The following is a 24,654-nucleotide window of genomic DNA, read 5'->3' as shown; positions in this document are numbered from 1 at the left end:
AAGTGCCCCTGGTTTATCATTTTGACGGTAAATTTCCTTTAATAGACACAACCAATGCCTTCTATAAAGTAACCTGCAATACTGTGCAAATCATTTATACCACCTTATAGTAACCATACTACTACTTTTGCAATACTGTGCAAATCCAAATATTCCTTCCATTTCACAGAGAGAAAAGCTGAAGCAACAATGCAGTATATTTGGTATGTGCTTTTTTCCCCCTAAAGTCAATAGTTAGACCAGCACACTATAATTTATATTTTTACATAATACATTTCTTTGTAAGATGTTAGTGTCTGGATGTTAAAGTGCAATGTATTGATACATGTAAATAATACTAATGAAATAATTTGTACACCTTGTAGAATATGCAGAATATACTCCACTGAAGCATTGGTAAGTGACTGCACATACAGCACAGTATTGTTTAATTATTCATGTCACATTTCTGTTTATTCTTCCCAGGACTCCCAGATCACCTATTGTTATGTGTTTAAACTTTATACTGTTCACATAAATGTTGCAAGTTTGCCAAAAATGTCACAGTAAGTAATTAGAGGGGAGGTACCAATTTATCTTGTTTCTTGATTGGGGTCTGATCGCTGGGACCCCCACTCATCATGAAACCAGGGTTCAGTTTTTACTGAACATAGGAGTGTCAGGTCAAGCTTGTCTTTTGCTGCTCCATTTACTTCTATGGGAGAAAATGCAGCACATTGCTTTTTTATGACACTATAATGGTCAATGAGAGCAGTGCTTGGAATTATCAACACTCCTATAGTATTGAATGGAGAGGCAGCACGCATGCTCACAACCTGCTAGTCCATCATTGATTGTTGGGAATTCCAGCAATTGGATCATCAATCACATATGGGCACATTTACTTACCCGGTCCGGGGGATTTCCTGAAAGTGCATTGTCCGACGACAATGCACTGTGCCGCGATTCAATAAGATTGTGCACCCGATTTCCAAAATGCGTCGCTTCCCCGATCAGGTCCACCAGAGTTCACCATCTTCCTCCCGGTGCATGTAAGTGCATTGTATGCGACACAATTTTGAAGTTAAATCCCATGCTCAGTCCGAATCAGTTGGATCGTCCAACGGCCCGCCCCTTGATTTGGGTCGCATGAAACCTGGCGCTGTTGCGCCAAAATCCGATTGCGTGCACCAAAAACCCCTTCTAAATGCCTGTCCCAGCCGCGCAAATCCGAAAATATCGGAATATCCGACTAAAGTGCGGTCCGCGGGACCCTTAGTAAATAAGCCCCATTGTCTTCCCCTACCCTGTAGATATGGGAAAGTTATAAAACTTGTAATTTGCACAATGAGAATGTTAGAGGACATGGATGATCACAAGCTGACTGCAAATACACAACCAGCTGTAAACAGGTTTGTTTTTTTGACTGTTTGGTCTCACCCTGCTAAAAGATGAACAATATCCAGTCGAACTGAATAAAGTAATTATTGCCTGTAAGAATGGCTATTTTGGTCTTCCATTAAATATAGACGGTACCTGTCCACTATCCATTGGTACTTATTCAACCCAGTGATCATGGGACGGGGTCCTGAAATCCATGTGCATTACCATTAATTGAATGGTTATGGTTTAGTTAAATTACAAAGATAAGTTAAGACAAGTACTTATTTCTGTCAGTCCCATACCAGAGCCCCTTCATGCTCCGGCTTCACAGGCTGTTACAGTGTCTTTCCCTCCTTCTGCTCCCTCAGCACTTTCCCCTCCCTCTGCTTGATGTAATGTCTCACAGTGGGAGGGGAGAAGTGTTACTGCACAGTGTAATAGCCTGTGAGGCAGCATCATATAGGGGCTCTGGTAACACCCCTGGAGACCTTCTGGCTCATTACCATAATTGTAAAGTAGATTTTAAAAGGAAGGAGGCCATGGATAATAAATTTAAGAAGATACCACAGTCACGGTGCCTGGATCTATGTGTAATTGTCCCTGGTTTATCATGATGGATTTTGATGGTAGATTTCATTGAATTCATCCTGGCAAACTGTCTGTTGAGCTGTGAAGCTAGGTATACCATTCTTGATCTGTACACTGTGCATGTTGCTGATGCTGCTGGAGATGAGTCCATTGCTTCATGGCATGCTGGTGTTTTAGTAGACTCAAGCCTTGCCTTATCGAAAAGATTTCCATGTCATGTTAAAATGCTTTTCTGCATTTGCACTCTCTTAAGACCTGTTTCCATACTATTAATCTGTGCTGCGTGTCACAAATAGAGATGAAGTTTCAGTTCGAGGTTTGGGTGTATCCTGCATCCCAGATTGATACCTCTAGCAACTAGCCATGGCAATGATTGACCAGGGGTACCCCCCCCGGACCATTCACAGTCATGGCTAGTACTGTCAATTTGCTGGATTGGCTGTTCGGTGGAAATGGATCTGTTCACAAGCTGTTCCTTAGCCTGTACACTTAACTATTCCAACCAGATTCCCCCGGGGAAAACCAGAAGGCCACTGAAACAATACCCATAGGTGAAGACCAAAGTCAAACCAGTTTGCAGTCAGTCCCCACCTGCTGGGTGTTATATTATTGGATCTTCTTTAGTTTGTGGTCTGAATGGTTGGCTGAATTCTGTGCAACACTCACCTCATTTACATCAGAGACAAGACTGATAGCATTACAAAAGAAGATAACGCAACCATTGCCTCCACCATGAACAATAGATGATATCACAGCTTCTTTACACCTCCTATCTGCACAGAGCACACATAGGAAACTCTTCACAGCATTGGCGTCTGTAGCCACAAGCCTAATGTAAATTTCATCAACTAAATCCTGCTGCTTGGACTTGCAACATAATCATGGAAAAGAAAATCATCTACAATTGTAAGAAAAAAAGTCATCAATTTAGTTACCTGGTTTTAATTAATCAAAACAAAAACTTGCAATCCTTTTATTGGTTGATACTTTTATTGGGTGGATCTAACATAGAAATCAGTTTCAAAGCAAGTGGTACAGTTCCTGATCCTTATCTGCATGGTTGAGGTACTAAAATGCATTCCTTGTGGAATTAGGTTACATTTCAGCAGTCATTATCATCTAGAATATCTAAGGATACGTGTATTAGACAGCGTCAGACAACAGAAGGATATTTGGTAATCCACATGACTCAGGCTTTATCTCTTTATGTCTCCAAGACATTTTGTCTCTGATGGCATTTTCCACAGAAATCCTAATTTACATCTAAAACAAGATTTAAAGCAATACTGTACTTCCGCATTTTGTATACATACAGTGGGTATGGAAAGTATTCAGACCCATTAACATATTTCACTCTTTGTTTCATTGCAGCCAATTTGTAAGGTCTTTTGCTCATTAATGTAAGATCAAAAAAGTATTTTTGCTCATTAATGTACACTCTGCACCCCATCGTGACAGAAAAAACAGAAATGTAGTTCTTAAATTTTACTTATTTATTAAATAAAAAAAATGTAAATATCACACGGTCATACAGTAAGAATTCAGTCCAGCTGTCTATATGAGACCTCCCAGTGCATGTCAGAGCACATGAGAATCATGAGGTTTAAGGAACTGCCCAAGGAACTCAGAGACAGAATTGTGGCAAGGCACAGATCTGGCCAAGGTTAGAAATGTGGCCTCCATAATCTTTAAATGGAAGAAGTTTGGGATGACTGTAACTTTTCCTAGACCTGGCCGTCCAGCTAAACTAAACAATTGTGGGAGAAGAGCCTTGGTGAGAGAGGTAAAGAAGAACCGCAAGAACACTGAGGCTGAGCTCCAGAGGTGCAACAAGGAGATTGGAGAAAATTCCACAAAGTCAACTATCACTGCAGCCCTCCACCAGTCAGGGCCTTACGACAGAGTCAGCCAACAGTATTCTTGACTGGCCCAGCCCTAAACCCAGTTCAGCATCTCTGAGAGACTTGAAAATGGCTTCCACCAACATTACCCATCCAATCTGAGGGAACTGGAAAGGAAGAATGGCTGAGGGTTCCCAAATCCAGATGTGAAAAACTTGTTACATCATTCCCAAGAAGACTCATGGCTGTACTAGCGCAAAAGCTGCTTCTACTCAATACTGAGGAAAGGGTCTGAATACTTATGACTATGTGATATTTCAGTTTTTCTTGTTTAATAAATTAGCAAAAATATCTACATTTAAGATGCAGAGTATACATTAATGAGCAACAAAAAGAACTTTTTTGATCTTACCAATTGGCTGCAAGGAAACGAGTAAAAATTTTAATGGGGTCTGAATACTTTTTGTTTCCACTGTATGTTACATATACAGTGCCTTGCAAAAATATTCGTCCCCCTTTGGAACTTTTCTTCCTTTTGCCACATTTCAGGCTTAAAACATAAAGATATAAAATTGTAATTTTTGGGTGAAGAATTAACAAGTGGGACACAATTGTGAAGTGAATTGGAACAATTAAACTTTTGTAAAAAAAAAAAATAAACTGAAAAGTTGGGCGTGCAATATTATTTGGCCACTTTACTTTCAATGCAGCAAATTTACTCCAGAAGTTCAGTCCTAAATGACTGATGATGATAAATATAATCCACTGTCACGGGTGCCCCCGCGATCCCTGTCTCGGATTGCGGGTGCACCCGTGCCTCTCCATGTTCCGGTGCATGGCTGCACTCACCTCCCCCGGCTCCAGCGGCGTCCTCCGCAGCTCCCGCGGCTCGGCGCGCGCGCGCCGGCTCACTAAGATTCCGTTCCTGTGGTCCTGCGTTCCTGAGTGCCAGTCTGGCCCTGTGGTCCATCGTTCCTGTGTGCCAGCTCCTGCGATTTCTGACGTGAGTGGTGTCTCCTGTATTACTACCTTGGCAGCTACCGCGGGCTAGTCGCACCTGTGGAACGACCTGGTGGAATCCCGCTGCAGCAAGTCCATCCCACTTTGCGGCGGGCTCTGGTGAACACCGGCTTTCCACTTAGACTCCAGTCCCAGGTCGGCTAGTACCATCTCCCGCAGTGGTCCAGAGGGTCCACAGACTCCCGGTCCTGACAGTAAGATCCAGCCATGGACCCCGTCAAGGAGCCACATCAGTTACTGGCTGAACTTTCCAGTGTTGTCGCCCAGCAGTCGCAGCCTAGGATGAGTCTCTCTATGCCTAACAAATATGATGGCGATCCCAAACAGTGCAGAGGATTCATCACCTTGTGCTCGCTGCATATTGAACTAATGTCATCTCAGTTGGTCAGCGAACGTTCCAAGGTGGCCTTCATCATCAGCCTCCTCACCGGGAAGGCCCTGGCCTGGGCTACTCCTTTGTGGGACAGGAACGATCCAGTTACGGCCACCCTTACCAACTTCCTGGCAGAGTTCTGGTCCGTGTTTGAGGAGCCAGCACGAGCCTCATCTGCGGAAACAGCATTACTGAACCTATGCCAAGGAGACTCCACCGTGGGTGAATACGCTGTCCAGTTCTGCACTCTGGCATCTGAACTCAGTTGGAACGAGGCGGCCTTATGTGCAACCTTTAAGAAAGGCCTGTCCTCACGGATTAAGGATGCTTTGGCTGCGCGTGATTTTTCGACTACTCTGAGTGGTCTTATCACCTTGGCCACCCGGATTGATGTGAGGTTTTTGGAAAGAGTTGAATTGCGGCACAAGCGATCTCTAGTCCGGCTCCCACGTCCGCCACGGTTGGCTCAGGTTTTCCAGAAGCCATTCCAGCCTCCCATTACTCAGTCTGCTGGTGAACCTATGCAGGTTGATAGAGCTAGACTTACACCTGGGGAATGATCCAGATGTTTCCAAGAACGCCTTTGTCTATACTGTGCCAGTCCCAAGCATCTCATCGGGACTTGTCCAGTGCGTCCCCAACGTCCGGGAAACGGCAGCACTTAGGGCTTTTGCTAGAGGCGTCCCTAAGTGTGAATTCAGCTTCTCCACGTCTATTCCGGTGCTTCTCAGTATTGGCGCCGGTGCTCCTGTGCAGGTTTCAGCGTTCCTGGATTCCGGTTTGGCGGGGAACTTTGTGGATGCCGCTCTCGTTTCCCGGCATCACATTCCGGTGGTTCCTCTCAAGTCTCCTCTCGTAATTTCTTCTGTAAGCGGACAGCTTCTTTCCGATCCGGTGCGGTACCGCACGGAACCTATCCGACTTAATGTTGGAGCCCTACGTCAAGAAGATTTGGTCTTCTATGTCTTGCCTCGCTCCCCATCAGCTGTTCTTCTGGGTCTTCCTTGGCTCCAGCTACATGCCCCGAGTCTCAATTGGAAGACTGGTGAGATTCTACGTTGGAGTCCTGAATGCCAATCCCGATGTATGGTTGCTCCACTTCCGGTCTTATCCTCTTCTGTGTCTTCCAACTCTCTGGAGGGTCTGCCAGCTTGTTACCGGGACTTTTCTGACGTTTTTTCTAAGAAGCAAGCGGAGACCTTGCAACCACATCGTCCCTATGATTGCCCAGTGGATCTCCTGCCTGGCACTACCCCTCCCAGAGGTCGAGTCTATCCACTTTTGGTTCCAGTGACGGCTGACATGTCTGAATACATCAAGGAGAACCTGCAGAGGGGATTCACACGCAAGTCCTCCTCTCGGGCTGGTGCAGGTTTTTTCTTTGTCACCAAGAAAGACGGCTCCTTACGTCCCTGTGTAGACTATTGAGGGCTGAACAAGATCACAGTTAAAAATCGCTACCCTCTGCCGTTGATTACGGAACTTTTTGATCGCCTGTGCGGTTCCAGGGTGTTCTCCAAGCTAGATCTTCGGGGTGCATACAATCTCGTCCGGATCCGCAAAGGTGATGAGTGGAAGACGGCATTGAATACCCGCGATGGGCATTTTGAATACTTGGTAATGCCCTTCGGACTGTGTAACGCCCCTGCCGTTTTTCAAGAATTTGTGAACGACATTTTCCGGGATCTTCTCTATATGTGTGTCGTGGTCTACCTGGATGACATTTTGGTATACTCTCCAGACCTTGAATCCCATCAGAGACACGTACGTCAAGTTCTTGGTCGACTTTGTGCCAACCATCTGTACGCCAAACTGGAGAAATGCCAGTTTCACCAGCACAGACTTCCATTCTTGGGTTACATAATTTCCGATATTGGCCTTCAGATGGATCCCGCAAGACTGTCTGCTGTTCTTCAATGGCCACGCCCAGAAGGTCTCCGAGCCATACAGAGATTCCTCGGGTTTGCAAATTATAGACAGTTCATTCCCCACTTCTCCACTGTCGTGGCTCCCATCGTGGCACTCACTAAGAAGGGTGCCAATCCACGTGCCTGGTCTCCTACTGCTGAAGAGGCCTTCTCCAAGTTGAAGTCCGCATTTGCCTCGACACGAGTCCTCTCTAGGCCTTTTTATCTTGAGGTGGATGCATCCTCCGTAGGAGCTGGAGCGGTGCTCTCCCAGAAAGGGCTTAAGGGCCGAACTTCTACATGCGGCTTCTTTTCCAAGACCTTTTCCTCATCTGAAAGAAATTATTCGATTGGAGACAGGGAGCTGTTAGCCATCAAGCTTGCACTAGAAGAATGGCGCTATCTTCTGGAAGGTGCTCTCCATCCTGTGAGTGTGTACACTGAACACAAAAACTTGTTATACCTCCAGATAGCTCAGCCCCTGAATCCCAGGCAAGAATGTCAAAGCTGACGCCCTGTCCCGGGCTTCAGGTGTTGTCGGAGAAGAACCAGCTCCTCGACACATAATCTCTCCAGATCAGCTTGTTCTTGCAGCTCCAGTGGATCTTCGGCAGCTACCTCCCGGCAAGACGTATGTCAGACCTGCTCTCCGGAGGAGGATTTTATCTTGGGGACATTCTTCTCGTGTGGCTGGGCACCCTGGGGTGCAACGCACTGTAGCCCGCTACTACTGGTGGCCAGACTTGGTCAAAGATGTTCAGGAGTTTGTGGGATCCTGCTCCTCCTGTTCCCACAACAAAGCCTCCCGTCTCAAACCGGCTGGACTGTTACTGTCGTTACCGATACCCAGTGGTCCCACGTGGCTATGGACTTTGTCACCGATCTGCCCGTTTCCTCGGGCAGTACTGTTATCTGGGTGGTGACGGACCGGTTTTCTAAGATGTCCCATTTTGTTCCCCTTCCAGGTCTTCCACAGCTTGCCAGTTTATTCTTCAGACACATTTTCCGGTTGCATGGCCTTCCGCTACACATCGTGTCTGATAGAGGAGTCCAGTTTGTATCAAAATTCTGGCGTTCTTTATGTCACCAACTGCAGGTCAACCTTGACTTTTCCTCTGCCTACCACCTACAGTCTAATGGTCCAGTGGAGAGGGTGAACCAGATTTTGGGCTGTTACCTCCGTCACTTTAGTCTCAGCTCGTCAGGACAACTGGGCTGACCTGCTACCTTGGGCTGAGTTCTCCTACAATTCCCTGGACTCGGAGTCTACTGGCTCGGCTCCGTTCTTTGTAGTCCATGGACGTATTCCTCGCCCCCCTCTCCCGTTGTCTACTTCCTCTGATGTCCCTGTGGTAGAGGAATTGGTACAGGCCCTCCAGTCTATTTAGGATCAGACCCGCCAGTCTCTTCTATGTGCTATGGACCGTACCAAGACCCAGGCTGATAAGAAACGTCGAGCTCCTCCTGTCTTCTCTCCTGGCGACAAAGTATGGTTATCCTCCAGTTACAAACTTGGTCCCCGGTTCCTTGGTCCCTTTGAGGTAATCAAGCGCATCAATCAAGTAGCCTACAAGCTCCGCCTTCCTCCATCTATGCGCATCCCGAACTCCTTCCATGTCTCCCTCCTGAAGCCAGTCATCTTGAACCGCTTCTCCCAGCAATCCCCTCCTCCGGCCCTGAGGCGGATTCCCCAGATGTCTATGAAGTCAAGGAGGTTCTGGACATGAAGATCATTAGGGGTAAGCGGTTCTTTCTTGTAGACTGGAAGGGGTTCGGGCCCGAGGAGAGATCTTGGGAGCCCGAAGAGAACATTTTGGATCAGACTCTCCTCCAGAGGTTTCTTGGGACCAAGAAGAAGAGGGGGAGGCCGAAGGGGGGGGGGGTACTGTCACAGGCGCTCCTGCAATCCCTGTCTCGGATCACGGGTGCACCCGTGCCTCTCCATGTTCCGGTGCCCGGCTGCACTCACCTCCCCCGGCTCCATCGGCGTCCTCCGCAGCTCCCGCGGCTCGTCTCCTAGGCCGGCTCGCTAAGATTTAAAGGGCCAGTGCGCCTGATTTAAATTCCAGCCTCTTCCTATTGCCCTTGTTGGATCTTCAAGTCTTCCCATGAAGAGAAAGCTCTCCTGTGATTCCTGCGTTCCTGTGTGCCAGTCCGTTCCTGTGGTCCTGCGTTCCTGTGTGCCAGTTCGTTCCTGTGGTCCTGCGTTCCTGTGTGCCAGTCTGTCCCTGTGGTCCTGCGTTCCTGTGTGCCAGCTCCTGCGATTTCTGACGTGAGTGGTGTCTCCTGTATTACTACCTTGGCAGCCACCGCGGGCTAGTCGCACCTGTGGAACGACCTGGGGAATCCCGCCGCAGCAAGTCCATCCCGCTTTGCGGCGGGCTCTAGTGAACACCGGCTAGTACCACCTCCCGCGGTGGTCGAGAGGGTCCACAGACTCCCGGTCCTGACATCCACCTGTGTGTAATCAAGTCTCCGTATAAATACACCTGCTCTGTGATAGTCTCAGTGTTCTGTTTATAGCACAAAGAGCATTATGAAGACCCAAGAACACACTGTGGTCCATGATACTGTTGTGGAGAAGGTTAAAGCCAGATTTGGATACAAAAAGATTTCACAAACTTTAAAGTGCATTGCGAAAACAATCATATTGAAATGGAAAGAGTATCAGAACACTGCAAATCTACCAAGACCCTGTCATCCCCCTAAACTTTCATCTCATACAAGGAGAAGAGTGACAAAAGTTGCCGCCAAAAAGGCCCATGATCCCATTGGATGAACTGCAGAGATCTATAGCTGAGGTGGGAGAGTCTGTCCATAGGACAACAATCAGTTGTGCACGGCGCAAATCTGCCCTATGGAAGAGTAGCAAGAAGAAGCCATTTCTCAAAGAAAAGTCGCATTGTTCAAAGTTTGCCACAAGCCACCAGAGAGACACCAAACATGTGGAAGAAGATGCTCTGGTCAGATGAAACCAAAATCGAACTTTTTTTGCTATATAGATATGTTTGGCATAAGAGCAACACAGCTCATCACCTTGAACACACCATCCCCACTGTCATACATGGTGGTGGCAGCATTATGGTTTGGGCTTTTCATTCAGCAGGGACAGGGAAGATGGTTAAAATTAATGGGAAGATGGATACAGGACTATTCTGGAAGAAAACCTGTTGGAGACTGGGATGGAGATTTATCTTCCAACAAGACAATGATCCCAAATATAAAGCAACACAAATAAACGTATCCAGGTGTTAGAATGGCCAATTCAAAGTCTAGACCTGAATCCAATTGAAAATCTGTAGAAAGAGCTGAAAACTGCTGTTCACAAGCTCTCCATCCAACCTCACTGAGCTCGACCTGTTTCCAAAGGTAGAATGGGCAAGAATTTCAGTCTCTCGATGTGCAAAAGACCTGATACTCCAAGCAATTTGCAGCTATAATCACAGAAAAAGGTGGCACTATTAATTTAAGGGGGCCGAATAATATTGCACACCCCACTTTTCAGTTTATTTTTTTTTTATACGAAATTTCGTTCCACTTTACAGTCGTGTCCCATTTGTTGTTGATTCTTCACCAAAAAAATTGCAATTATAAATATTTATGTTTGAAGCCTGAAATGTGGAAAAAGGTAGAAAAGTTCAAGGGGGCCAAATACTTTCAGAAGGCATTGGGGGTCATTTACTAAGGGCCCGATTCACGTTTTCCCGACGTGTTACCCGAATATTTCCGATTTGCGCCGTTTTCCCCTGAATTGCCACGGGATTTTGGCGCACGCGATCGGATTGTGGCGCATCGGCGCTGGCATGCACGCGACGGAGATCGGGGGGCGTGGCCGAACGAAAACCCGACGGATTCGGAAAAACCGCCGCATTTAAAGCAAAAAATCTGTTGCGGAGCTTGCACTTACCTTCACTCAGCCCGGCCCGGTGAACTCCAGCGCGTTCCGATGCTTTTCAGCGCAGCAGCGCCACCTGGTGGACGGGGGAGGAACTACCTTAATAAATCCCAGCCGGACCCGAATCCAGCGCAGAGAATGCGCCGCTGGATCGCGAATGGACCGGGTAAGTAAATCTGCCCCATTGTGTATATACACACATACATATGAGTTGAAGGTTTTTTTTTTTCACACTGTTTATACTTGGGAACTAGGTGATTTGCCTTCTAAACAGTAAACCATTAGTGTTTTTGTGGATGTGATAAGAAGATGGGAAAAAACTGAAAGAAAACGATCAATTTTCAACAGACACACCTTTGTAAATAAGCCGTGAAATAGCTTACTGTGTATACTCAGTATAAGTCGACCGAGTAGAAGCTGAGGCCCCTTATTTTTCAACAAATAACTGGGAAAACGTATTGACTCAAGTATAAGCAGAGGGTGGGAAAAGCATTGGTCACAGCCTCCCCTAGTAATGAAATGCCTAGCAGCCTCCCGGTAATGTAATGCCCAGCAGCCTCCCCCAGTAATGAGATGCAAAGCAGCCTCCCTAGTAATGAAATTTCAAGCAGCCTCCCCAGTAATGAAATGCCAAGCAGCCTCCCCCAGTAAGAGAATGCCCTGCAGCAGAGCCCATAGTAATAAAACGCCCTGCAGCAGAGCCCCTAGTAATTGGTTTACAATCCTTCATCCTGGTGGTAGATGTCCTTTAAAGGGGTTTTCCCACAAAAGAAAATTCTCACATTTCTATCCCCTAGTGATGTTAACACAATAAAGATCATTTTACCCCCTTAATTTACAATTTTACTCAGTTTTATTTCTTTTTTAGCTCCTATCTCTCCCTCGGCTTCACAGTTCAAAATCCCAGGATGTGGACGGGGACTCTCTAGGCAGACACATTGGGGCAGATTTACTTACCCGGTCCATTCGCGATCCAGCGGCGCGTTCTCTGCGCTGGATTCGGGTCCGGCCGGGATTTATTAAGGCATTTCCTCCGACGTCCACCAGGTGGCACTGCTGCGCTGAAGTTCCCCGAAACGCACTGGAATACACCGAACCGGGCTGAGTGAAGGTAAGTGCAAGCTCAGCGACACATTTTTTTTTTTTAAATGCGGCGTTTTTTCCGAATCCGTCGGGTTTTCGTTCGGCCGCACCCCCGATTTCCGTCGCGTTCATGCCAGCGCCGATGCGCCACAATCCGATCGCGTGCGCCAAAATCCCGGGGCAATTCAGGGGAAAACGGCGCAAATCGTAAAATATTCGGGTAACACGTTGGGAAAATGCGAATCGGGCCCTTAGTAAATGACCCCCATTATGACCCATCTAGTTTTGTAGGGTGACAATGTGGTTAGATTATCAGGGTACAAGGTGTATATACACTTTCATCTGGCTTCTGATCAGAGATGCATGAGATTACACAGAGACTGATAGACTTTTACACTGTTACACTGTGAGCTCTGCTACATCTCACAGATATGTGCCTGCCTCCCCCTTCCCCTGGATCAGATCTCCCTGTAGTTAGCAGCCTCTCTCTCTGCTCACGATCTTCTAGCAGAAAGTAATCAGTGAGTGTCTCTAAGCTCCGTGCAGGAGGCGTGGCTACAGGCTCAGAGCAGAGACAGACAGAAATCTCATCTGCACAATCTCACACAGAAATCCAAGATGGCGGCCCGACCCTAAGTCAGAAGTTACAGTATCGTGTCTAGGCGCAACTGAAATTGTGTACACCAGGACTGATAGAGACTGGTTGGGCTATATATATATATATATATATATATATGTGTGAAATGCTGCATTACTGTTAATAACAGTAAATGAGAGAAAGTGTTATTTTGTTATCCTGAGTACATATAAGAAAATTGTCTTCGTGGGAATATCCCTTTAATGAAATGTCCTGTAGCCAGCCCCCATGTTGATGAAATACCCTTCAGCCCCTTACATACTCACCTTCTGGTGCTCCCCGATGCTCCGTGTGGCTCCTCTTCCTACCATCCTCTCCCCACCATTTTGCAGAGGTTCGTCGCTACCCGGGGAGCAGCGATCCGTCGCTATGACAGCCTTGGGTCTTTCGAAGACCCGGGGCTGCTTCGTGTTAACCCTTTCATCACAATGTGCTATGAGCACATTGTAATGAATGAGGAGGAAAATCCTCATATACTGCCATACTGTAGTATGCCAGTATATAGGAAGGATTGATCAGGCAACCTAGGGTTAAAGTATAAAAAAGTTATTAACGCCAGAATATGGCAAAATTTTGTACAGGAGGTTTTAATTTTTGTAAATGTATGAAAACATTATAAAACCTATACAAATTAGGTATCCCCGTAATCGTACCGACCCAAAGAATAAAGTAGACTTGAAATTTGAGGCGTACAGTGAAATCCGTAAAATCCAAGCCCACAAGAATATGGCGCTTTTTGGTGAAAAATGCGTTTTTTCACCAATTTCTCTGCATTTGGATTTTTTTCCCGCTTCCCAGTACATGCCATGGAATATTAAATACCATCACTGTTACGCAGAAAATAAGCCATAACACAGCTCTGTACATGGAAAAATAAAAAAAGTTATAGATTTTTTAAGGTGGGGAGTGAAAAATTAAAACACAAAGATGAAAAAGGGCATCGGCGGGAAGGGGTTAAAGCAAATATTTTTATAAAAATGTTGCACAACCTGTTTTCTTAGACATCTATTAGAGGTGGTTGATTTGAAATGAGGGTATAATTTGCAGCTTTTTGAGCAATTTGTTTAATCTTTAAGATTTAGGGCTCTAAATAACAATACTCTAATGGAATCCATGAAAATTTTCATGTGTGAGTGCTACATTGCCAAGGGGTAAAAACACCAAGCCTTCACCTGGAAAAATTTAAGGTCATTGAAGCATGAATAGTTTATAGTCACAGTGTCCCCATAGTAGCCAACAGTCACAATGTTCCCACAGTAACCTAAAGTCACAGTTCCCCTTTCAGTAGCAACTATTCGCAGTGCCCCTGCAGTAGCCGCTGGTCTTAGTACCCCCACAGTAGCTAATAGTCACAGTGTCCCCACAGTAGCCAATAGTCACAACGCCCCCACAGTAGCCAATAGTCATAGTGCCCCCAACCCCCACCGCCCCATTGTCAATATTCACAGTGTCCCTAGAGTAGCCAATAGTCACAGTGTCAAGAGTTACTGCATCCCATAGTGGCCAGTAGTTATGGTGCTTCCACAGTAGTCCCCCCTACATAGTCACAGTTAAATGTGCCCATATACTAATCAAGTGCAAAATATTGTGACTGAAAAGAGGGCGTGGATGAATGACAGAATTCCCCCCTTATGGCCCTTGTTGCATCTAAAGCAAATGTCCCAGTGTTTATGGAAGAATCTTTTTATGTTCCTGTCAGTGGAAGCATACATTTTCCTTTTCCATAACATGCTGATTATAACTGAAATATATGGCAATATAATGCACATGGGGGGTCTATTTCATGACTGGAGACACATGCCATTTGTCTCTGCTTTAGAGGTAGCTGTGAATTCTGTTCTCCAATGCCTTCCTTGAATGACAAAATTTACATCCATTGATCCTTGAGTTCAGTAAGATGTAGAAGAAACCAATATTTTTTAGCAGTTAGATATTCTATTATTAGGTTTATTAGCCTTGCTTATCTTAACCCTTTCCCTGCCAGGCCTTTCTGGAAATTGTGTAGTGTTATTAGCCAGAGCAATTTTTACAATTTATTTATTTTTTAAATTAAATCTTTTTTTATTGGTGTTTTAACATGTTTTACAGAAACACTGATCCCACCCTCCCTTTCTTCAGAGACAAACACCCTCCCCCCGTCCCACAACAATCCGGACCAGGTCCATAGTACCATCTAATTCTTGACATGGGTGTATAGCTCGATCATTTTGCACAGATTGCGGCAAAGAATACAGTATTTAACAATTGTTCCTGACATAAATGCATTACATAAAAGTCGAAAAGTATGGCGTCTCAAATGTATAGACGGGAGTCCCGGCGAATCCAGCTGTGGACCCCACATCCGTTAAAATTTAGCATTTGCTCTTTGTTTACCATGTTATTGACGCCAGTACATAGCAATGAGCTTCCTAGCCTGGTTTAGCATTCTACTAATTCCAATAGTTACCCCATCTTCCTAATTATCCTGGCCTAGCAGACCTAAGAGACAGACCACTGGGGTTGACGTCAACATCATTCCAAATACTATAGTAATTTAAAAGATTTAAAACACTTTTCCAGAACCTTCCCAGCTTTCCCAGAGCAAATGGAATATATGGGCATCTTCCATACCACATCTTGGGCATGAGTCTTCCTCATGTAGACAACTCTATGTAGCCAGTGGGCAACGTGATATACTCTGTGCAATAAGTATAGTTGAGCTAGGTGAGGAGACAATGCCTCACACCATTGTTCGTGTTTCAGGGGCCCACTTCTCCCGGGCAGTTCGTGGATATTTCATGTGCTGAGAGTCTAAGAGCATAAAGTACACTTTGGATATGTATCCCTTTGAACCATCCGCAACTACGAGGTCGTCTATCAGCTTAGGGGTAACGACATTTGTGGCCCCAGCCCTATTCTGAGCCTCCAGGGCGTGCCTCAGGTGCAAATATTGGTAAAAGTAATTATGTGTGAGGTGGAATTCTTCTCTCAGTTGCTCAAAGCTTTTGAGGGTTCCCTCCTCATACACTTGGTGTATCCCATATATACCTCCTGCCTCCCATCTCTGAAACTTCTCTAGCCGTGCTATCTCTTGCAGTCTGGGATTGTGCCATAGCGGTGTGAACCATGTGAAACCCTCTATGTTAAGCATAATTTTTGTGTCATAGTTTGCTTAGCAGTGTGACAGTATGGATGCGGTCAGGTGGTCTGCCCTGTGCCCCCAATTCCAGCAAGTAAAATGGCGGTTTGCCCCCTCCATGATATTTTAGCAATTGTTCAAGTTTGACCTCAGCCCTTCAGATGTTGGAGCTGTGCTGCCAGTAAATATAGCCCCGGGTACGGTACCGACAACCCTCCTTGGTCTTTAGCCCTCTGCAAAGTTTCCAGTCTAATTCTGGCTGACTTTCTACCTCAGCTCTAGCTCTAAATAGTTGTTGTATTTCGCCAAAGACCCCAGCTGGTATCCACACCGGGGTGTTGTGGAGGATATATAGAAATTGAGGCATAACTTTCATTTTACAAAGGTTATTCCTAACTATTGCTGATAGGGGGAGGCGGCACCAAGCGTCTACCTTGATCATCGCTCTTACAAGCAGCAGATCCAGATTAAGTATTGTACAGTCTAGTACACTAGGCGAAATCCAGATGCCTAGGAATTAAGTCTCACTCGGTATTAAGTCTAGTGGCAACAACACAGACTTTTGCCAATTAATGGTCAGGCCGGAATATCGTCCATAATCAGATAGTAAGTTCATAATTGGGCCAAGGGATCCCACTATATCCCCCAGAAATAATAGCATGTCGTCCGCGTATAGTGCAATGCGTTCTTCCAGTGCACCATAACGAAATTCCTGTATGTCCACAGACTCCCGCCAAGGAGTCATCTCTGGGACGGATTGATCTTCGCAGCGTTGTATCCCGGCAGTCTCAGCAAATTCTTGCTCAGGGTGAACTGCTGGGCAAAGTTGCCGCCGCGCTTCAACAGCTGCTTGATTCCCAGCAACAGGCTTCTGCATCTACTCCTCCTTCCCATTCACCCGCCCCGTCATTTCCTCCGGCAGTAGAGCCAAGACTCAGACTTTCTACGCCCAATAAATTTGATGGTGATCCCAAACTTTGCAGGGGATTCATCACCCAGTGCTCATTGAACTTTGTCACCTGAATTTCGCTCTGTATTTGCTCGTGCCTCCTCAGGAGGCGAGTATGCTGTTAAGTTCTGCACCCTAGCCTCCGAGCTTTCCTGGAATGATGCAGCCTTGTCAGCTACCTTCAAGCAAGGACTGTCTCCCCAGGTGAAAGACGCACTGGCTGCCCGTGATCTGCCGGCTACTCTGAGTGGACTCATCACCCTGGCCACCTGGATAGACGTGCGATTCACGGAACGTGATGGAGAATTACGTCATGAGTAACCTCACGTCCGGCTTCCACGTCGACCACACTTGCCTCCGATTTTCTTAAAGCCGCCTCAGCCTCCAGCCGCACAGACTGAATAGGAGCTCATGCAGGATAACAGAGTCCATCTCTCCATTGAGGAACATTCCAGACGTCGTCAGGAGGGATTTTGCCTGTACTGTGCTAGGCCCGAGCACTTCATTGGTGCTTGTCCTGTCCGTTCTCCCACGTCCAGCAGACCCCAAAACCCTGGGCTTCTGGGAGGTACTTCCCTTGGTGTTAATGCTGTGTCTCCACATCTGTCGGTTCCTGTGCTCCTCGGTGTTGTTGCTCGCTCTCATGTGCATGTGAACTCAGCATGCCTGGACTCTGGTTCTGCAGGTAATTTTGTGGATGCCACTCTGGTCTCCCGGCATCACAATCCGGTGGTTCCTCTCAAGAATCCGCTATCTCTCTCTTCTGTGGATGGTCAGACCCTGTCCGAACCGGTCCAGTACTGCACTGTGCCAATTTCTCTTCAGGTTGGAGCTCATCACAAAGAGACTCTGGTTTTCTACTTTCTGCCACAATCCACATGGCTTCCATGGCTGCAACTCCATGCTCTGGTCCTCGACTGGAAGAATGGTGAGATCCTGAGTTTGGGACCAGATTGTCACTCTCGCTGCATGGCTTCACTACCTCCTGTCCTGTTGAATTTACAGCTTCTTAGTCCCCTCCAGAGATGTCCTGGGACTAAATAGAAGAAGAGGAGGTCAAAGAAAAAGAGGGGTCCTAAAGGAAGGGGGAGTACTGTCATGGATGCACCCGCGATCCTTGTCGTGGATCGTAGGCACACCCGTGCTTCTCCCTGTGGCGTGGCGCCCCCAGCCTGGACTCAACCCTCCTTGAGCCTGCTTCCCGTCCGACTAGGCCACGCGCGTCCCCGCTCCTAGGGTGCGCGTGCAGTCTCTCCTGGACTTAAAGGGCCAGTGTCCCCCTGATTGGCGCTGGCTAATCCGTCTCACCCTTTTAATCCAGCACCTCCTTTCCTGCCTCGCCGGATCTTCAGCATTGTTTCTGCTAAGTGAAAGCCTCCAGAGTTTCTCAGTTTTCCAGTCTTTCCAGTGTTCTGTGTTCCTGTCATCGTTCCTGCCTGCCAGTGCCGTGTGCCGGTCCATTCCTGCCTGACAGTACCATGTGCCAGCTTCCGAGTTCCTGCCGTGAGTTCCAGCTCAACCTCCAAGCTACTGGCCTGCTGTCACCTAAAGCTCGGACTGTGTTCTGCATCTTCGTACTACCTTGGCTGCCACCGCGGGCCTAGTCGCACCTATGGAACGACCTGGTGGCACCCCGCCGCAGCAAGACCATCCCGCTTTACGGCAGGCTCTGGTGAAGACCAGGTGCCACTTAGACTCTGGTCTCGGGTGTCGGCTAGTACCATCATCATCTCCCGCGGTGGTCCAGAGGGTCCACACATTCTTCCCATAGAGACAGTTCGTCCCTACGAACACTGTGACACTTCTTCCATCTCCAAATCCACAAAGCACCATTCGGTGTCCTGCACTCTTGCTTGTAGGACCTGCATGTATTCCTGTTGTTTAGAGGTGTGTGCAATGATACCTTTATTGAAGCAGTCTCTAAAAAAGAAGTTCAAAGTGTCCCAGACCACCAACCTGGAGGTGGTGCCTATGTTAAACTGTAGATATTCCGCTACTTCTTGGGGAATCCTGTATGTCGAGCACAGAAGTGGTATCCAGAAGGGGTTGAGCTTCCAAAGGCACACTTCGGGGAGCATTTTCCACCTCAGCAATCATCCCTAATATTCTGTCATTCCAAACGGCTAGGTCGATCCATGACAGTGAATTATAGGAGCTTGAGTAGCATGAAAACCTTCTTGTTGTGGGGAATTTGTGCCTCCAGATATCTGCCATCCATAACTCATTAAGGACCCTAGCCATAGAGGTGTCAGGACTGTTAGCAGGAATATTACCTCAAGCAGGGATTAAAGTAATTGTTAAAGTCCCCTAAAATCTAAATGGGAATGTCTGGAAACTCCACAGCCAGTTTCAGTACCTTGTTTAATACAGTAGAAAAGTAAGGCGGGGGGATGTACACCGCAATGAGAAGGATTTCTCTGGTATGCAATATACAGCAGAGGGCGACATAGCGCCCATCCGGGTCTATGGTACTGCTTATGCGTTGAAATGGTATCACTCTATGTACCAGTACGGTTTCCCCTCTGGAATGGGAGGAGTAAGTGGAGTAGTATGCTGCCCCTATCCATAAATGACCCATGCTTGCTACCATGGAATCTGCGAAGTGGGTTGCAGATAAGCAGATTACCGCGGGCTGGTATTATTTGATGGCCGTTAATACTGCACATCTCTTAACGGAATTCTATAGTATTCCAGGCGACTATTTTAACTTTAACCGCCATCATATCGGAAAGCTAGTAGAATCATCACTGTACACCCCTTAGTACTATGCAAATACCCGGTTAAAAAAACAATATAGTACAAACAAACAGAAAACCTTGCGCCACAGCCACAACCTTGGAGGAAAAAAGTAACTGCAGCCTACAGTTTGCATGTCCACAACACAGTGTAAGGAAAAAACAGAAAAAAAGTCACTGGAAAAGCATAACTCGCTGATCAAGTATGTCACAGTTCACATTTCGTATCCTACCATTACACTATAAATCATTGCAGCGCGTACATTTGCAGCACTGGAGGTGTTTCCCTCTTCTACTGAAGGTTCAATCACGTTGGCGACTGCGTCTCCTAAGGTCATTCTCACGGGCATCTAGCCACGATGTAGCTTCCTCCAGCAAGTTAAAGAAGGGGGTAGCTTGTAGCACCACAACTCTCAGTTTCGCAGGGTAGAACATAAAGTATGGTAGATTAAGCTAGTGTAAGCTTTGCTCCTAAGAATGTCGCCCGCCTTTTCTGAACCTCAGCTGAGAAGTCGGGGAGAATTGATATCCAGCTTCCATCAATGTGCAGATTTTGTTTATCTCTTGCCTAGCGCAGGATAATATCTTTATCTTTATAATGTAGAAGCACCAGGAAGAAGAAGGTGAACTCCAGCGGACCTCGGCGCAGAAGCGACAGATGCAGGAACTCGGGCGCACGATCTTCATGAATCGCGACGAACTTCATCCTCGTCGGACCGTCCGAATCGGGGATCGCGACAGGACCGGGTAAGTAACTGTGTCCCATTGTTTCGCCTTAGCCTGTTCTCCATATCATCCTGTTCTTTTAACTGGCAGGAATTGATCTTCTACCTCTCAACCTCGGCCTCCCAGGGCCCCCATTCTCTCCGAGACCCTCTGAACATCATGTTGTATAATATTATTGTCTTCTTTCACACAACCCACTAGCATTGTTGCAATTGTGTACACCAGACAGTACCTCATGTAGTGTAGCTTCGGTACCTGTTTCTGAAAGGGGAGAGAAGGCTGGGGGCCACAAGGAGAACTCGTGGTATCTGGCTCTGGATTTTGTTGTCCCTGCTTTCCAATTCACCTCCCGATGCAGGCTCTGAGACTGGCACTGGTCCGCTGCTGTGCCCACGGAGCTCTGTAGATTCACTATCCTCACTATCCTAACCACGCTCCAGCGACGATCTCACTCCGTCGAGAGCGCCCCCGCTTCCGGGGGAGCACGTGCTGTCTATAATTCAAAGGGCTAGCGCACTACCTTTGTGTCTCCCAGAATGATTTTTATAATAACAGTTCAAAACTAACCTTGTATGAATGTACCTATGAACATACTGTCGCTCGTCATAGATTTAACCCCTTCGGGACTCAGCCTATTTGGGCCTCTTGGACGCGGCCCAATTTTTCAAATCTGCCCTATAAGTGCTTATAGCTTTGGAACGCTATGAGTTATCCAGGGGATTTTGAGATTGTTTTCTTGTGACACATTGTACTTCAAATTATTTAAAAAATTTGGATGATATATTTTGTGTTTAATTATGAAAAAAAAATTGTCAAAAAATTTGAAAAATTCTTTTCAAAGTTCTAAATTCTCTTCTTTTGATGCAGATAGTCATAGCACTCAAATAAATCCATAACTTACATTTACTAAATGTCTGCTTTATGTTGGAAGGTTTTTAAGATTCCAAATTTTTTACTAGAATGTTATAAGGCTCAGAATTTGGGTGCCATTTTTCAAATTTTTGGGAAAATCACCAAAATCCATATTTAAATGGACCTGCTCAACTTTTAATTGACTGTGAGAGGCCTAAATAATAGCTAGACTCGTAAATTACCCCATTATGGAAACTACGCCCCTCAATGTATGAAAAAGCACTTTTAAGAAGTTTGTTAACCCTCTAGGTCAGTGATGGCAAACCTTTTAGATACCGAGTGCCCAAACTACAACAAAGGGCCGCTTATTTATCGCAAAACTGCCAACACAGAAATTTAATTTGTGATTTATACTCCCTTCTCTGTCACAGCTTTCATTGATACCAGCACCTGAGGACACCAATAAAGCAGAAAATAGTCCCAGGTAGGACTGTCACTTTAAAATATCTCTGTGCACAGCAAGTCCTCGGCTGTCTGGGAGTGCAGGAAGATACCTGGAGTCATCTCTGGTGATGGCCTGAGTGCCCACAGAAAGGGCTCTGAGTGCCACCTCTGGCACCAGTGCCATAGGTTAGCCATCACTGCTCTAGGTGTTTTACATGGGTTAAAACAAAACTGTAATATATTTTTTTGATATTCATCTTCTCCCATTGATACTCCATATGGAAGGGCATAGAATGCAAGGAGCACCATCCAGAGCAGATTTGCATTGTCCCATTTTACAGGCTATAATTTTCTTTATTTTTTTAATGCGGACCTGTAGGGGCTTATTTTTTTTGTCACATGAGATGCATTTTTCTGGTATTTTCTTTTTTTTTAATTTTTTTTTTCTTCTTTATCTTTCAGGGTGGTTTTCAAAAAGACTATTGTTAATGTATGTTGGTATAGATTAGGAATAAGAACGCAACCAATTGGGGGGTTGGGGAGGGTTTTCTTAGAGGAGAAGAAAAAATGTACTGGATTAAGATGTACACCAAACAGTGTTTCTTCTTCTCTACTTTTTATGTAATATATTAATATATTTAAACACTGTACTTATTGAATTATGTGTATTTGAAAAATTGTTCTTTTTCTAGTGCACTTTTCTGGTACTTAATTTTGGGGCATCTATAGGTAATTGAGAGATTTTATTAACTCTTTGTTGGTGGAGGAAATGAAAATCATCAATTTTTAGGAAGATTTTTTCGGGGTTTTTTTTGGGCCATTTACCATACCATAAAAATAGTATAATATTTTTATTCTATGGGTCGCCACGATTACGAAAATACCTAATTTATATAGATTTGTTAATTTTTACCCCATTTTTACTGAAAAAAAGTAATTTAGCAAAAATGTTGTTAACCCCTTAACGCTCTGCGCCGTAGCTCTACGGCGCAGAGGTATAAGGGAGGTATGAAGAGGGCTCACGGGCTGAGTCCTCTTCATACAGAGGTGGGGGTTTTTGCATTTTGCACAAAACCCCCACCGCTAATAACCGCGGTCGGTGCTTGCACCGATCGCGGCTATTAACCCCCTAAACGCCGCCGGCAAAGTCGCCGGCGGCGTTTAAAAGACGGCGGCGCGCGGGCGCCGCCATCTTTTTTTCGATCGCCACGCCCCCGAACGTCATTGGGGGGCAGCGATCGGTTGCCATGGTAGCCTCGTGTCTTCTTTTGACACGAGGCTATCTGGCAGCTGCATATTCGTTACAATGAGCCAGTGGCTCATTGTAATGAATGTGCTGCAAAAATGCCATATATTGCAATACAGAAGTATTGCAGTATATGGTAGCAGCGATCTGACCATCTAGGGTTAATGTACCCTAGATGGTCTAAAAGATAGTGAAAAAAAAAAGAAAAAAAAAAGTTTAAAAAATAAAAAAAATTAATAAAATATTAAAAGTTCAAATCACCCCCCTTTCCCTAGAACGGATATAAAACATAACAAACAGTAAAAATCACAGACATATTAGGTATCGCCGCGTCCCAAAATGCCGGATCTATCAAAATATAAAAACGGTTACGGCCGGCGGTGACCTCCGAGGCGGTAAATGGCGCCCAAATGTCCGAAATGCGACTTTTACACCTTTTTACATAACAAAAAATGAAATAAAAAATGATCAAAATGTCGCACAGACCTCAAAATGGTAGCCATGAAAGCGTCGCCTCATTTCGCAAAAAATGACCCCTCACACATCTCCGTGCACCAAAGTATGAAAAAGTTATTAGCGTCAGAAGAGGGCAAAAAATTTTTTATCTTTTTTGTACACATTCGTTTAATTTTTGAAAATGTATTAAAACACAATAAAACCTGTATAAATTTGGTATCACCGCGATCGCACCGAACCAAAGAATAAAGTAGGCGTGTTATTTGGAGCGAAGAGTGAAAGTCGTAAAAACTGAGCCCACAAGAACGTGACGCACGTGCGGTTTTTTTTCAATTTTTCCACATTTGGAATTTTTTTTCAGCTTCGCAGTACACGGCATGTTAAAATAAATAACATTCCCACTTACAGGCTGTGATACCTGACATTCATTTCGAACAATGGGAACGTAAGGGAATAGTTTGGGTGAAAGACCTATTTAAAGATTCTACCCTCCTCCCCTTTGAGGAGATAGCACGCAAATATTTATTGCCCAATACAGACTTCTTTAAATACTTGCAACTCCGCCATTTCATTAACAGCGCCAAGCCGATTGGTAACCAAACTCCTTCTAAGCTTGCAATTTTCTTCTCATCCAAAGATAAAAGAAAACGGGGGATTTCACTGGCTTATTCTGCCATCATAAATTCTACCTCAAGCAGCCCCTTCTTACCCAGAGAAAAGTGGGAAAAGGAATTGCACCAATATTTCACAGATGACCAGTGGCGCAGGGCCTTTGAATTATGCTCTAAAGCATCTAGATGCATAAATCATTTAGAATCCTCCCGTAAATTACTATACAGATGGTACCTAACACCATACAGACTCTCTAAAATGTACCCCAATTCTTCTCCGAAGTGCTGGAGGTGCAACTCAGAAATTGGTTCGCTCCTTCATGTTTGGTGGTCATGTAAGGCATTAGCACCTCTATGGGCATTGGTACACGCCTTGATCAAAAAAACCCTGAGATATCCTCCTCCCTGGGGACCTCAAGTTGCCTTACTTAACCTCGAATTAGATACTCTTAAGATAGAAGACAGATACATGGTCTTCCACATTCTCACAGCAACCAGGCTTAACATAGCTAGAAAGTGGAAATCCGTCGAGATACCAATCTTAAAAGTTATTACTCAAGAAGTTAATATGTGCAAGGAATTAGAAGGTTTAATCAGCGCTAGACAAGGTACTACTCCCCGTCACACCAGAACTTGGGCCAAATGGCTAGAATAAAGTACTAAATAATAATTACATCAATACTTAGGGTGTAGCAAACAAGTATTCACAAAATGAGTATTTTGAGCAATTCTTGAGTCCAAGCCATAAAGTTCGAACATGTTAGGAAATCTAGAGATGTCTGATCAATGTTGTTGTCGACTACTTTGACAA

At 45.5% G+C, this 24,654-nt stretch overlaps 1 long non-coding RNA gene across 1 annotated transcript in view; it reads left to right on the top strand.

The window, feature by feature from the left end:
* The first annotated feature begins 364 nt into the window (after positions 1-364).
* The window catches only part of LOC140106556 (uncharacterized), a 111,878-nt gene continuing 87,588 nt past the window's right edge, over positions 365-24,654 (top strand). Inside the window, exon 1 of the long non-coding RNA XR_011850806.1 lies at positions 365-396. This is a non-coding gene — a long non-coding RNA (uncharacterized lncRNA). The remainder of the gene's footprint in view (positions 397-24,654) is intronic.

This window comes from Engystomops pustulosus, chromosome 11, assembly GCF_040894005.1.
Source record: "Engystomops pustulosus chromosome 11, aEngPut4.maternal, whole genome shotgun sequence".
In the NCBI taxonomy this organism is placed as follows: Eukaryota; Metazoa; Chordata; class Amphibia; order Anura; family Leptodactylidae; genus Engystomops; species Engystomops pustulosus.
This window is presented reverse-complemented; position numbering and strand designations above follow the sequence as displayed.